This window comes from Mus musculus, chromosome 15 (genome assembly GCF_000001635.26).
Source record: "Mus musculus strain C57BL/6J chromosome 15, GRCm38.p6 C57BL/6J".
In the NCBI taxonomy this organism is placed as follows: Eukaryota; Metazoa; Chordata; class Mammalia; order Rodentia; family Muridae; genus Mus; species Mus musculus.
The window spans coordinates 42,977,927-42,992,795 of record NC_000081.6 but is presented as its reverse complement, the minus strand read 5'-3'; the positions used below and the strand labels follow the sequence as shown (position 1 = coordinate 42,992,795).

The 14,869-nt window shown below is 37.2% G+C and overlaps 1 long non-coding RNA gene across 1 annotated transcript in view; it reads left to right on the top strand.

The window, feature by feature from the left end:
* The first annotated feature begins 9,517 nt into the window (after positions 1–9,517).
* Positions 9,518–14,869, top strand: part of Gm46505 — a 108,834-nt gene continuing 103,482 nt past the window's right edge. The window contains exon 1 of the long non-coding RNA XR_001781596.1: positions 9,518–9,588. This is a non-coding gene — a long non-coding RNA (predicted gene, 46505). The remainder of the gene's footprint in view (positions 9,589–14,869) is intronic.

The window sequence follows — 14,869 nt, the reverse complement described above, 5'->3', positions numbered from 1 at the left end:
TAGTAAGCATATAAGCATTGTGACTCAGGTCCAGAAACTCCTTCATCTGCATGGAAAGCCAAGTGTGTGCACCACTGAGATACACGTGGTTTCCTCGAGAGATGGATCTTGGCTTCTGGTAGTGCAGAACAATAGTCTGTCATATCTATGACTTGAATGGCACTGTCACACTAGAGAAATTTCCTCATATGAAATTATGAATATTGTAAGATTTGTTTTCCAAATTTATTATGCACTTTCATTGCTTTAGCAATGGATATTTCTTCTTCTCCCCTGCCTGTTGAGTTATTCTAGAACCTTATGTATTTATGATATAACCATTAGATTTGTCCCATGACTATCATGATCTTGATCTGAGTAACATGACTGAATTTTAGAGAATGTTCCATGAAAATGGTGTCTGAGACATAATTATATACAGAACTTTACTAGGATATATTCCATGTGTACTTATCACACAGAGGTGCTCAATAATTACATATTACCTTTGCTTTATTTCTGTGAGTGAGGCTAACATTGTATCTCCCTGTTTTAATGATAGTACAAAGTACTATGATAAAAACTAATACATTCAACCTATTGTAGATGTTCTCAAATTTCATCCCAAGTAGAGATTGCTTAATGAATCTGAAATGCATATTTTCTGGCTTCATACTCTAAGCCTCTCGTTCTGCAGGATTGGGTAGGGGCAGTGTCTGCATCTTTAAAAATGTATGATATATTTTAATGTAGGCGGTTACTAAACTACAGTTAGAAAAGACCTAGCCTAATAGCACTCAAAAATATTTATGTGCAATGAGGAGATTTTTGAAGATCACTTTGCAATAATACTCAGTTACATTAGAATTTGAAAATACTAAGAATATACTTGGTATAGAATTAACTGTAATATTTTCAGGGAAAGTGACCATCAGCTATTATCACTGTTCATGTTCTTTCAAAGGTGTGTGAGTGTGTGTATGTATGTGTGTGCGTGCACACATGAAATAACCAGAGACAGAGAGAGAGAAAGAAATACCCATTGATTCTGTACCATCAATGTAGCAAACACTTATTAAACTCCAATAGCTGTCATACCACTGTGAATGTGCTTCATGTCATTTAACTTTTCTAATGCACATATAACTGTAAGTGGATAACTCTCTCACTATTCTCATATAACATTTGAAGAAACTAAGCTACAAAAAGTTAAGTGATTCCTTTAGAGTCATAAACTTTGTAAGTTGTTAACAGTTCAAACTGTTGTTGGTTTTGGATAAAGTAAGGCTTGCATTTAACAAAGTAGGTATAAAAATTCTTGTCAAAATAATTCGAGATCAAAGTTCAAGAAAATTTGTGAGTTCCTGAATGTCATATTAACGATAATTTCCAGTATTAATTTCATAAATAACATCAATATACTCTTTTACTGTGTAGTTTCTAGAATAATTTTGAGAGTTTTTATAAAGGAATTAAGGAAAAACTAGGGGCAATAGAAGTTTTGGATTACTTGATATTATCACAGAGGGGATTCTAATTGAAATTACTCCAGACCTCTGATGTGAGTCCAGAAACCACAGATAGAGTGAACTTTCTGTTGCAACTAAGGTTCAAGGACCCCACAAGCAGAATCATGGTGATTGATATAAGCCTTTTCCACCTTCATACTTCATGACCTGGGAAATGTTCCATTCAAAATTCAAAATGGACCACCAAAATTACTGGTTCATTCATTTATTTACTTCAAAGACTTTGATTCACTGAGCATTAACTGAATATGCTGGTTGGTTTTATTTGTCAGTGTGACACAACCAAGAATCAACAGGGAAGGGGTCTTAGTTGAGGGATTGACTAGATCAGAGGGGCCTATGGGCAAGTCTATGGGGAGTTATTTTGATTGTTAATTGACTCATCCCACTCTGAATGCCACCATTCTCTAGGAAGTATATGAGTTGAAGGAGCAACCTGAATGAAAGCAAGGATATTTTATCACAAACAAAAATGAAACTAGAACAATAAAACCCAACTCTGGGGTGCCAATTCTGCTAGCTTTTTAATTATATGTTTTCTCCTTCTATCCTATGAAGATGCCATTGTATTGCTCTTGGAGATTTATGTATATAATAACCTTACATGATTAAGCAAGTTGCTAGGAAGGGGTAGAATTAAAATGCGAGTTCAAGTTTATGTTTGAAGTCTGCATAAAGCCATCTGAAAAGTGATTTTTGGATTTTTAATGGTTTCAGTAGTTTGTGGGTTTTATAAGTCAGAACTTGCAAACCTCAAAAATTTTAGCAAGAATATATTCCTCACTTCCTTTTGCCAATTCCTACAATCAATAGGACAGTGCCTATGGGAAGAAAATGGTAAAAGTTATACTCAATCAACAGACCATTATAAATGGTATTATATATTATATGCCAGGCATTCTGTTAGGTACTGTAGTTCTTGGAACAGAGGAGACACAGCTGTGACATTAACACAGGGAAAATACACTAAGAAAATATAGTTTGTGTAGATATTATGTAGAAGAGAAAATGTTGTAAAATGCATTAACACTGAGATCAAAACTAGCCAGGACAATATTATTCCAAAAACAAACAAACAAACAAACAAACAAACACTGCCTGGGAAGTTAGAGGTGACTATATTAAATAAAGGTAAAAAGTAACATTCTTCAGAGAGATTCTCTTCCTTATTATTTGTCACTTTTCTGTTCCAGTAGATTTCAGGAAAAATGTTTTGCTTGTGATGGGATCATATTTACTGTAGTACTTGTGTATATGTTTTCCCCATCAAAGTTTTATACAAAGAAGATCCAGGAATCAAACAAAGGCAACCTGGGGACTTTTATATACATTTCCTTGCAAACCAAACATTGGCAAGCACATCAAACGAACCACTTCTACCTTTAAGAAAACCTCAACATTTAATTTAATTTTTATTTTGCTTTTGAGGTCTATAAATCTTCCTTGTACATTTTTCACATAATGCAGCTTAATTCTCTTGATATTAAAGGAAGCATACAAATTATGCTGGCCCACTAAATGCACAAATCAGAACAAGATGGAGGAGTGGCCAAGGCTCAGAGTTTCCATTCTTTTCCAAAGGAAACCAAATAAGAAAAATAATACATCCAATGGGCAGAGTTCTGATTACAATCCTGGAAAGAAGGATGCAATAAGATATTTCACAGAAATTTTCTTTTGAGACCTTAAGTTCCAAGTGGATACTGAAGGTTATATGGAGTACAACGTGCCACCATTCTTCCGGATCTATTCAGGGTTATCAGTGTGTCCCTGGAGGGTTAGCACACACTCCTGAAGACAGTAGATAAACAAGGTTAGGAACCAGGCTCATTAATTATCTGGTAAATATAGACTTTCCTCTTTGTAAAATTAGATGATCACAAAATTTGTTTAAGTTCTCCAAAGACTCATCTTTTACCTTGCAGTATGCTATTCAGCATAACCGGGATGGGTGGAGCATTTTGGGTAACTTGTTAGGAGGTGAGAGCTCTGTCTTACAAGCAGTAAGATGTGTAAAAGCAAAACTAAGCCCTGTGCATTAGAATCATGTGGGTAACTTTTGAGGGAAAAATCATTTATTCTTGTGTCCCAGTCTCAGGAACTTTGGATTAGTAGGCAATATAGCATCTAGGCAGGGACAGTGCCTGAACTCTTTCATGTAGTAATTCTAGTAGACAGGCCTGTGTGATAGACACTGTGTTGTATGAGTTTAGAAAGTTCCTGACAGTCTTGGCTTGAGTAAAATGAAATGATTCCTAAGGTATCCTTTTTCAAAATGACAAAGATAATCATCATACATGTGGGCATAGTTTGGTAATTTCATGTCTATTCCTTCTTTTTAAAAATGTGTGTATGTGTGTGTGTTATACATGTGTACATATTTGAACATAGATACCTATATCAGTGTCTTCCTTTATTGCTTTGTTCCTTACACTTTGGAGACAAAGTCTGTCATTGAATAAATTTATACTTCCCCATATTGGGATTATAAGAACATAATACCATACCTTGTTGTCCTTTTGAATTAGGTGATGGGTATTCAAACTGCATACATTATGCTTAGTCAGCAAGTATTTTATACATTAGGCTATCTCTCTAGCCCAATCTATTCCATCTTTAGTGAGTACTTCTCACAAACTAATGGCACCATTAAAATAACATGCATACGGTGTGATTTTCAAGGTCTATCTTTCTATGAGGTTATAATAGAGAAAATGGAAGTATTTGGTTATGAAGTAGTTGTTCATTATAGGTGTAATGAAATTCAATAAGAAAAACAAAACTAAGCCCTAGAAACTAGTATCATATGGGTAGCTTTGGGGAAAAAATATGTCAAAATGCCTGGTGTGGTGACATACACTTATAATCCCAGTTCCAAGGAAGTAGAACATAAAAAGAACCTATGTAGATTGCTGGTCAGCCAGCATAGTACAGTTGTTGATCTTATGAACAGTTAGAGAATCTGCCTCAAAGAAAGTGAATGCTGTCCTTGCAGATGGCACATGAGATTGTCCTCTGGTCTCCAAATGCCCAAGCCCATATGCATCCCCCATGTGTTGTGTACCTCTGCATCATTGAACATATGCATTAAAATGTTCCAGATTCTGAGTCATTTAGATATTGATAAAATGGACTTAAGCAAATGAGATGAGAAGGTTTAACTAGAGAGAAGCCTATGACAAGTTTCAATGTTTTCTTGTCCATTGGTAAGCCTTTGGAATCATTAAAAAAGAGAATTTATCTTAAACATAACCTAGCCGTCTATATCTTCACATTTAAGCATGCAAATCTTGTACATTAATTCATTAAAGGTTTATTTTTAATTTTATTGGTAATAGGAAGAAAACTTTGTAAGACTTTGGGGTTGGGGGGCCCAAACACCACACATTTTACCCTAAGGCATTTCCCTCCAGCCCTTTGCCTTCTCTCCAAAAGATGTAAGATAAGAACTGCCAAATTTTTCTTTTCCAATTTGTTTAGTTTGTTTAATTTAATATCCAATATACTTACTTAATTTAATATATCTAATGATTTAAAGAACATATTTATTTTCATAATGGTAATTGTTAATAAGAAAAATGAAATAGTACATTTTTCTTGCCTCTTTTGAATCATGGTTTAAAGGCAACTGTTCTTCCCTGGAGAATCACATATTTTCTTTTAGCTTTGCATATGTATTTTCAGAATTGTTCTTATGTGGAATGAGATACACTTATCAAGAACATTGAAAAAGGACAAAAGATATAAAAGTATGTATGTATGGACATTAGTATAGAAATGGAATCTAATTGGAATTTGAAGACCAGGAGAGTTGACTCTGTGCTTCTTGGGATGGAAATAGAAGTTTTCAAAAATGACTTATTTCAAACTGTGCGCATCATCCTTAGTCAGCATATATTTTACCCACAAAGCCATCTCTCCAGCCTCATCTATTCCATCTATTCCAACTTTAATGAGTATTCCTTATTAACTAATGGCACTATTAAACTAGCATGCCTAATGTGTGGTTTCTAGTACCTCAGAGACATTCTTTAGTAATATGATCTAGCAAGCACCACCACCCTGTCATAGACACAAGCCAGGCTTAGATATGACCTCTTTCATGCTAAATGATAAAATTAATTGAAATTAATATGACTGATTGCTCATATATTTTCTGGGCCAAGCATTAGAACATGGGTCCAGTAGTTCTCACTCATGGACAACTGAATCCAAGTGTATTGCTAAGTCCTATGGAAACTGTTCTGCCTAATACATACCTGTGGTAAACTGTAACATATGAATTATAAGAATTTAACACTTGCAATTAATAATAAAACATTCCAGCAGCACTAAAAATTTGATGTAAATATTCCTTCTGTCCCTTATAATACTTTATTGGGCTACATTAGGTTTTTGAACCATGGTTGATCATGGGGATTGAAGACAAGCTTCTAATCTAAGCCATGTTGTCTTCCAGTTTTCCCATTATCTTTTATCTCTGTTGTCCAAACTGCCTTTTTCATCTAGGTCTTTTTTGTGACTAAAAATGAACACACAGCAATTACATGTCTTCATTGAGAATATCTAAATAAATGAATTTCTATAATAAGAATATTTTCAGAGATGGTTTGATGGTTAAGGTGCTTGCCCTGCAAGCAAGAGGATCTAATTCAGATGCCTGGACCCAATGCAAAGGCTGAAAAATCATCTGTCATTGACACCCCAGAAGGTAGAAACAGGGATCATCTGAGCAAGCTAGCTACTGTGATGAGGCATATCAGTGAATTCTGGGACTGAATGATACCCTGATGCAAAGAATAAGGCTGAAGAGTGATGGAGAAATAGTCCTGATCTTCATATTGAGCTCTCTTGCCATACATGCAAACACACACAAATACATGCACTGTATATATAGACACATCAAAAGAAGGGAAAACAAAAACCAAAGGAAAAAGTTATTTTCTTTCATATTTTCAAAAGGGGATGAAGAACTTCATTAAGTAGCATAGGGCTTTAGTATATGTTTGTGAAATGTAATAACTTTTGAGGATGGATTGGGAGATAATTCCAAGGTACTGAAGATTTATAGCCTTGGAAAATACAGCAGGGGAATGTCCTAAGAGGTGAGAGGTGAGTAGTGTTTGGGCCAATTATGCCTTAAGAATGAGAAATCTAATTACATTTAGCCACATTCTGAACAGGAATGAAAATTGCCTGTCAGTACTATGAGTTTGTGCTAAATGAATGCAGATCTCAAAATGGGATAGATTGAAGGCATTTTGTCTTATAGGGACTTCAATTTACAAATAACTCAATAAGTGGCTTGCTTTGTTTGATCAAAGCTATCTTTTGTGCTTACTCTCTAGCAATTTATGTTGCTGCAGCAAATATTGCCAACAATCTGAGCCCCACTTTGTGGGTCCAAAGTGTAGCTGTGCAAACAGTACCATTACTCTGCAGGGTAGCACTTTCCATTGGCTTCTGAAGGTAGGGCATTAAAGCTGTACCTTCCTCTTGCCCATAAGTCACTCTTTACAACAATCAGTCTACTGGACCAGTTCTATCCTGGAACAGGTAAATATTGCAATCCCTCCAGTCTAAGAAGCCAAAAGCATTGTATGATAAGGGAAAGCAACAACGCTCACACTCAGAGAAGTCCCAGGCCAAGAGGAGATTTTGGCAATGGGAAAGTTGTTACCTTGGAAAACATTAGAATTTCCAAGAAACAGTTTAAATGCAATTTAAAGAAAATGGGTATGTTCTCTAATCTAGACATAAAGAAAGAATTGTAACCAGTGATAAATACTGTGGACGAGGCATAAAGGGATCCACAAAAAATATTGCTGCTCATACCCTCCCCCAGTGAATATCCCTGGTGATGGTGCTGTGCTTTGCTTTCTCAATTGGTTATATTCAGTTCGCTTTGCCCCACAACCTGAAAGTTTCAGGACTTCCATTGGATTTTTGTTTCTAGTGTTCAATAAACATGTAAGCAATAGGCAGAATGAATGATTTTTTTCTAAACATTTACATTTGTGTCAGCATCAAGACATCTTGTGCATCATTTGTGGTTTCTGCTAAATGACTCAGACATCCCCCACTCTAGGGGATATATTATATTCATTAACTCCTTCACAATTTGGTCCACTTGATCTCTAGATTCTCTTCAGGCAGTGAAACCTACCCTTCCTTCCTAGGAGGAGTTGAAAGATATCAAAGTCTGGCTAACGGAGCAGTGAGGCATGACTCACGGATCCATGTTTGTTGATTTTGTTTTTATTTTTTTAGTGCCAGGGGTAAAACAATGGGTTTTAGGCATGCTAAGGAAGTGCTATACCACTAAGCTGCGTTTTACAACTCTACTGTTAGTGTCTCCTGGATCTTGTGTGATATCTCAGATAACATGGTCTCCATCTCCATTTTCTCAATAAACATTCAAGATGATACCTTTTCCTGGATAGAAATTTCTTTGTCTCCACGTCCTTTAGTGAAGCCAAAACAGCTACTTTAAGTCTTCCATGATTTTGATTTCCTAATGTTATGTACCTTAACTTGGTCAATAACTCCACCAAGTGTTTCCTGTCATTAGCACCTCAGGAAATCTATGATAATGTCCATTCTGTAAAATTCTGTCACTTGCCTGAGATCTCTCTGTCAGCTGCGTCCTAAGTATGAAGAATGACAATTTCTGAGCATCAGGCTTCAGGTGATTTTGCTATCAGCCCAGAAGTGTGTCTTCTGACAGTTTAGAAATCACAAAAGAAGTGTGAGGAGATAGCCCAGACAGTAAAGCACTTATCACATGAGCAAAAGGACTTGAGTTTAGACACGGAGCACCCAGCTGAGCATGGGGTAGCAATAGGGGAGAAACAGAGAAGTGAATCCCTGCTACTTGCTGAATACCAGTTCAGCCAATCAGGAAGCTCCAAGTTTGGTAAGAGACTCAGTCTTTAAAAAAAAAAGGTCCAGAATAATTGTGGAAACAGCAACATTCAATTCTGTTTTCCTTCATGTGCTCACATGAACACACACACACACAAATAAGGAAAAATAGGTCTTTATTTTCATTTTCCCAAATGGGCTTTTGGATCATTATCAGCATGTTAAGAGACTGATTTGCAAGGTCCATATTTATGTCATTGACTGAGAAAAAATAGAACAGAAATTAGTCAGAGAATGAATGATGTAATATCCGTAGTGAGTGAGGAACAAATGCCACAGCTGGGAATTTAAGGAGGAAGTGTTTTCTGGTTTTCATAGATGAACACATGACCAACAGGCAAAAGTTGGCATTTATCAAAGGCTACTTGAACATAGAAGCAGTTAGTGGTCCAAAAAGAAGAAACTTATCATTCAGTCAGTTTGAAATATCAGTGTAACATCAGACTATCCCCCACCAATTTTTTTATCACTTCTAGCATTTTAAATATAGGTTCTCAGTACATATCAAAGAAAGGAAAAGAGTATAAATTGAAAAGAAAAGTGTATTTTTTATTCTTCCCGTGAATATATACTACTTGCATAAGTAAGAAGAAATTATACACATTTTATCTCATCTAAGCACAATTTAAATTAAAATACAGACTATCCTTCAAATTCTGTTTAAAAGACAATATAGCTCAGATTATACTCTACATGAACACACATCCTGTGAACCAACACATTCACCTTATGAGCTATATAGTGTTTCCAGATCTGGATAGTTCCATCCACCAATATGTTTTAGATTATTAATCCAAAAAAGTACACAAAAGAACAGATGTTATGTGCCTGCAGATGAGATGAGCCAAGGGCCTGTATGCATGAGTTGAACTTCTCAGCCTGCCTCTGAGAAGATTTAATGCTTACATAGGGAAGGTTGATGCTTTTGATGAGGAAGAGTGGGGGATTTGAGTTACAGAGCAGAGTGAGGGGTGTGGTCAGAGTGATGGGTATAGTCAGAGTGATGGGTGTGGTCAGAGTGAGAATGTGGTCAGAATAATGGGTGTGGTCAGAGTGATGGGTGTGGTCGGGGTGAGGGTGTAGTCAGAGTGATGGATGTGGTCAGAGTAATGGATGTCATCAGTTCAGTTGCCTTTTATTTTCCTGAAGCTTGAAGGTGGGTATGGGTTCATTCTTCTAGACATAAAGGATAGAGTCCTTCTTATATCAGTAGAGAATAAGAACAGGTTAAGTACCAGATTTCCTTAGATTATTTGTGTGAGTCACGGCCTTGCTATGCAGCCAGGATAGCCTACAAGTCATGTTGTAACACCATGTCTGGGCAGGATTTTCTTTTAAGTTATGACTGAATTGATGTTGTATGAGATAAACCAAGACTAGATTTCATTATAGATTAAAAAACAGTATCTCTGTTTCAGGCACCCAAACATTAAAATCTTTTAGGCAACTTGTAAAGAACTTGTCTACAGCATTGTTTAAGCCTCTGGAAGAAGAGTCTTACACTGAAAGAAGCTGAAAGCATCATTTTGTGTTTCAGTACTCTACATTAGTAGATAGGCATTTGCTGCAGTGTAACCACAGCTGTAGCCTCAGCTATAGACAGAGTGTTCTGTGTTGGCTATGAGCAGTAGGTATGGGTTGAGAATCACAAGGATGTAGCAGCTGGCCAGGGCAGGAAATAGTCACTGTTTTTCCTCGTTTCTCCATGTCTTCAAATAAGAGTTTCACTTGCTGTATTTTGTTTTTTGTTTTTTTCTAGACAGGGTTTCTCTGTGTAGCCCTGGCTGTTCTGGAACTCACTCTGTAGACCAGGCTGGCCTCGAACTCAGAAATCCGCCTGCCTCTGCCTCCTGAGTGCTGGGATTAAAGGCGTGCACCACCACGCCTGGCTTCATTTGCTATATTTTATCTCAGACTAGAAACTACATCTAAAATGCATGTCCTAGAACAAGAAGGAATGGCTGTCAGAGTGGGAATTCCAACTTCATCTGGAAATCCAAGGAAGATTGTAAGTGGCTTCAGAAGAAGCTATGTTACGGATGAAGTTAAGAATGTTATTTTGTAAGGTTATAAAAATGGATGCTTTATCAGGAAGTGAGATGGTGCTAGCGGGAAAGGTGTTGTCACTTGCAGCAGATCTCCTCTATAGGACCTTGTATAATGGTAAAGAATTCGAAGAAGGGCACTGGAATCACTTTCACCCTGCTACCCTCTGCATCTGTAAGCCTCTCTCACTGTGTGTGTATGTGAGTGAGTGAGTAAGTGTGTGTGTGTGTGTGTGTGTGTGTGTGTATGTGGTAAAGGCCAACTGTAAAAAGTTATCTGTAAAACCAGAGAAGACATTACTCTAAATCCCAAGTAATCAGGGAATGACTTATTTCATGGTCAGTTTCAAGTTTTCAAAGCAGTGGGCTGGTCATTTGACAATTGTAGCTCTTCTGTTTGTCTTCACAGAAGTAAATGAAATCTCAATTCTATGGGCTGACGCTCAGGTCTGGGCTTTAAAACAGCTTGTATGAGTTCCGGATGTCTTGAGTTCACCTCAAATTTGCCTCACAGATCTTTCTTGAACCAAATTTATTAAAGGGAAGACAGTTCATGGTTTATATCACCTCGTGAAAAATGCATTTTTAAGAGTTGCTTGGGATGTATAAACTTGCCCCTCTTGCTGTCTAGCTTTGACTTGATTTTGGTGAGTCTATCATGGACAAAAATGATATATTTAATTTGGCTGAAGTTGCTGTTGTTACTGAACTTATTCCAAAACTTGAGGGTGACTGAGAATCAGGCTAACAACATGGTAGCCAAGTCAGGATGATACAGAATGGCCTGTAAGAAGAGATGGTACTTGAGCTGAACTTGAATGGTCCACCAGAGGCTATGTGCTGAGACAGTCTTCTCAAGAGAAGATCTAAGACGATGGGAGAGAAAAGGACAAACGTGTTGAGCTAGGAATGAGTTGAGGGTGGTAGACAGATAAGGCAAGCAAGTGTGATCGAGGAAGATGTGGTTAAAAGGTTGGGCAGAGGGTGTGTGAAGGACTATGTAGGTCATGGTAAAGAAACTATATCTTAGAGCTAGTGTTGTAAATCAGTGGTAGAGTACTTGACTAGCATGTTTAAAGTCCTATGTTCAAACTCTAGCCAATTTAAAATGGAAAAATATCAACTAGATTTTACTCTAAGAAAAATACTTTAAATAAATAGGTTAATAGATTTGTGCTTATGAAAGGTGACTTTGGATGCAGTGCGTGAAAGGTAAACTTTGTAAAGTGATTAGCTAATACACTTGAAACTCTTAAAGACACCGCTGGTCTATGGTGGTTTCAATGAAATATCTCTCCCATAAGCTTATGAACTTAAACACTTGGGCCCCAGCTAGTGGCTCTTTTTGATGAGGTTATGAAACTCAAGCATGGTCTCATCTCATGTCACCACAAAATAAAGATGTTCATTGCACAACAAGATAGCATGAGAAGGAACGCATTCACATGTCTTTTAATAAAATACAGTATTAGTTATATTTAATCATTATTGCTGTTTTTAAAACGAAATCCCAAACATTTGGTTTTACCAAATGAAGACTCAGGATGCTTTGATGAAAGCCTGTTAGTCCAGAGAGGCAGAGAAAAAAACGAGCTAACCTTCTTCAACCCAGAAGGGGAAAATACCCAAACCAAACCAAACCGAACCAAACCAAACCAAACCAAACCAAACCAAACCAAACCAAACCAAACCAAACCACCACCACCACCACCACCACCACCACCACCAACAACAACAACAACAGTTCTTTTCCATACTCCCTTTAAAACCCTCCAAGCCAAATGTCCCTCCTTTCTACTTCCTGTGCATCTCATTATCTGTTCTCCTGATTTCCTCTCACATTTTGTGCTTCCTTTCCCCATCCCTATGTCAACTGATTATTTGCTCTGCCTCTTGACGTATGGTTGACTTTATTCAATCTTCTTTACAATAAGCTCTTTGATTAAAGGTGTGTTCTAGGGCTGAGCCACACCACACCTAGAGATTTTTCCAGTGTACAATCTGGAGGTTCACAGTATGATCAGATATCCTGCTACATTGTTCTCTTCTTCTCTAGCCCCTTATAGCTCTCATCTTCCTTCCTCTCTATGCAGGCCTTTCCCAACTTGTAACAAATTGCTTGTTTCAGGAACTAGAGTTGCCAAAATTAAAGCTAACAACTAGACTTTCAAGCCATGAACATTATTTCATACTGTTTTTTTGTAGCTCTTAGAGCTGGACACATAGCAAACTGAACAATCTGTTGCTGAGTTTAACTGGTGAAATTGTTAGAACAATTGTATAGTTGAGAACTTTCAATAGGCATGTCTTCATGGTAAGCATGTAATGTACACGATCAAATTACACATTTAAAACAACCATATGAAATATTAATGTACCTATTTTAAAAATAGAATTAAAATTCAAAAACATTAATACTGCACTCTTGGGAAGGTATGTCACAATTCAGATCCTGATCTGACTTACAACTAGGATTGCTTTCCCTACCATGCCACATTGTCCCCTAATTACATTCATGCCTATGATAACCTAATTACCCAGCATTGCACATAACCACAGATGTCTACGTTTACCTTAATAGACATGAATAATTTGTATCCTATTTATTGAATTATCTGAAGTTCCAAGCTGAACATTTTGCTTACATTCTAATCACAGTTGCAAAGTATTGTCATAGCGGATGGACATGTTCTCAGCATCAATGTCACTGTGAAACAATGAAAGAAAGAAAACCCTGCTAGGACAGAATTAGAGTAATCATTGAAATCATTAGAAGCATTAGCAGTTTATTCTGAGCCACATCAAGGAGAGTCACAGCCTGCAAGCTGAGCAGACGGAGCTGTATCCGCTATAATCATATTAGGGATGGTGAGGAATTGCACATTTATTGCATTATGCTTTGAGATCATGTACAACATTTAAGCAAGGGAAGGTCTGTTTTTTTTTGAATGATATTAGTTTCAAGCTAAATTCAATTTTTGAAAAGCAAACAATGCACAGTGTATTTAAACCCCAGTTAAAATGAAATCTTCACTTTGTACCTAACAATATATTTTTATTGGAAATTCAAAAATCTAAACCCCCACTACTCCAGCCTAAAAACTGATCTCGATTCAGTGGTGACTCTGATGCTCAGCTCTTTAATTTGGACTTTGCTGACAGCTGATTTCAATTTTTGTCTGTTTATGGAAGAAAATTAAAAGAACACACTCTCTATGATCCAGTGGTTCTTTGTGGTGGAGTGAGTCCTGTTCAGCCCTAAATGAAAACCCAGACACTTGTCACTAGAACTAATCCTTATGTAAACATGATTGCATTATAGGCAGAGCCCAGAGAGGCTGCAAGACACAAATGGAAGTATGCCACTTTCCTGGGCACTTTAGGGTCAATGTCTTTGTTATTGCAATTTCTACATAATGAGTTTGCAATAATCCACAAGGGACCCAGGAGCTTCTACTGATTGGCTTTGGGTATATGCCTATGGAAGAGTCAGAATTTTTAGTGTGTGTAAGAACATCTTCTGGGATGTCAAATACTTTGACAAAATATATGATTAAGCTGCATGGCAGGAGACTTGATTTTAAGTAAAAATAAACCAACAGGATAGCAATGCTATTTTTAGACTTTCAGAACAAATTAATGAACTAGGAGTGGTGTGCCTACAGGAAATCCAAGCACTAGAGAATCTGAGGCAAGAAGATCGTGAGCAGCATGAGCAGAGGTGGTAAAACAGAGAAGATCAGAAAAGAAGCTGGTGTGTCTGGAGCTGGTGTGAGGCAAAAGGCTTGAGTACTGAGATGACAGTGGTAGATGCTGGTCAGGTGTGAAGCTGCAAAAGGACGTAGCACCCCTTTTGTGCAAGGAGGGGATATAAGGTCAGTGTGACTTCTCTGTGGATTGGAAGAAACAAGGCAAGGCAGTGAGACAGGAAAAGATGCTGTTTGAGTTGTCTCAGTGGGCGCCAAGAATGATGTAGGGTAGGATATCAATGGAGAGAGTAAAATAAGCCGAGTTGATTTGTATATGAGGCAAAAGTAAAGAGTCTCTATATGCCAGTTTTAGTCTTCGCGACTCTCAGCGCAAGCTAAAGGACAGATCTTAAACAGAAAGTTGTCCTTGAGAATAGTAAGTGCGAACAGAATAAACAGGAAACCTGAAAGCATGTGGAACAGGGAACCAACCCATAGGGAAACTACATGTAAAGCCTTGACATCTAATAGATTGTCAGCTATTAATATTAAAGACCCTTGTGTCTATTTCATGTGTGTCTCTGAGTTTATTGGTGAAGAAATGAGTCCTCCAAGGTTAAACTTCAGAACGTGTGGGTAATCACCAAAATCACTCGGACATGAAGTCAATAATGGCATATGTTTGCGGTAGTAAATAAGAAGC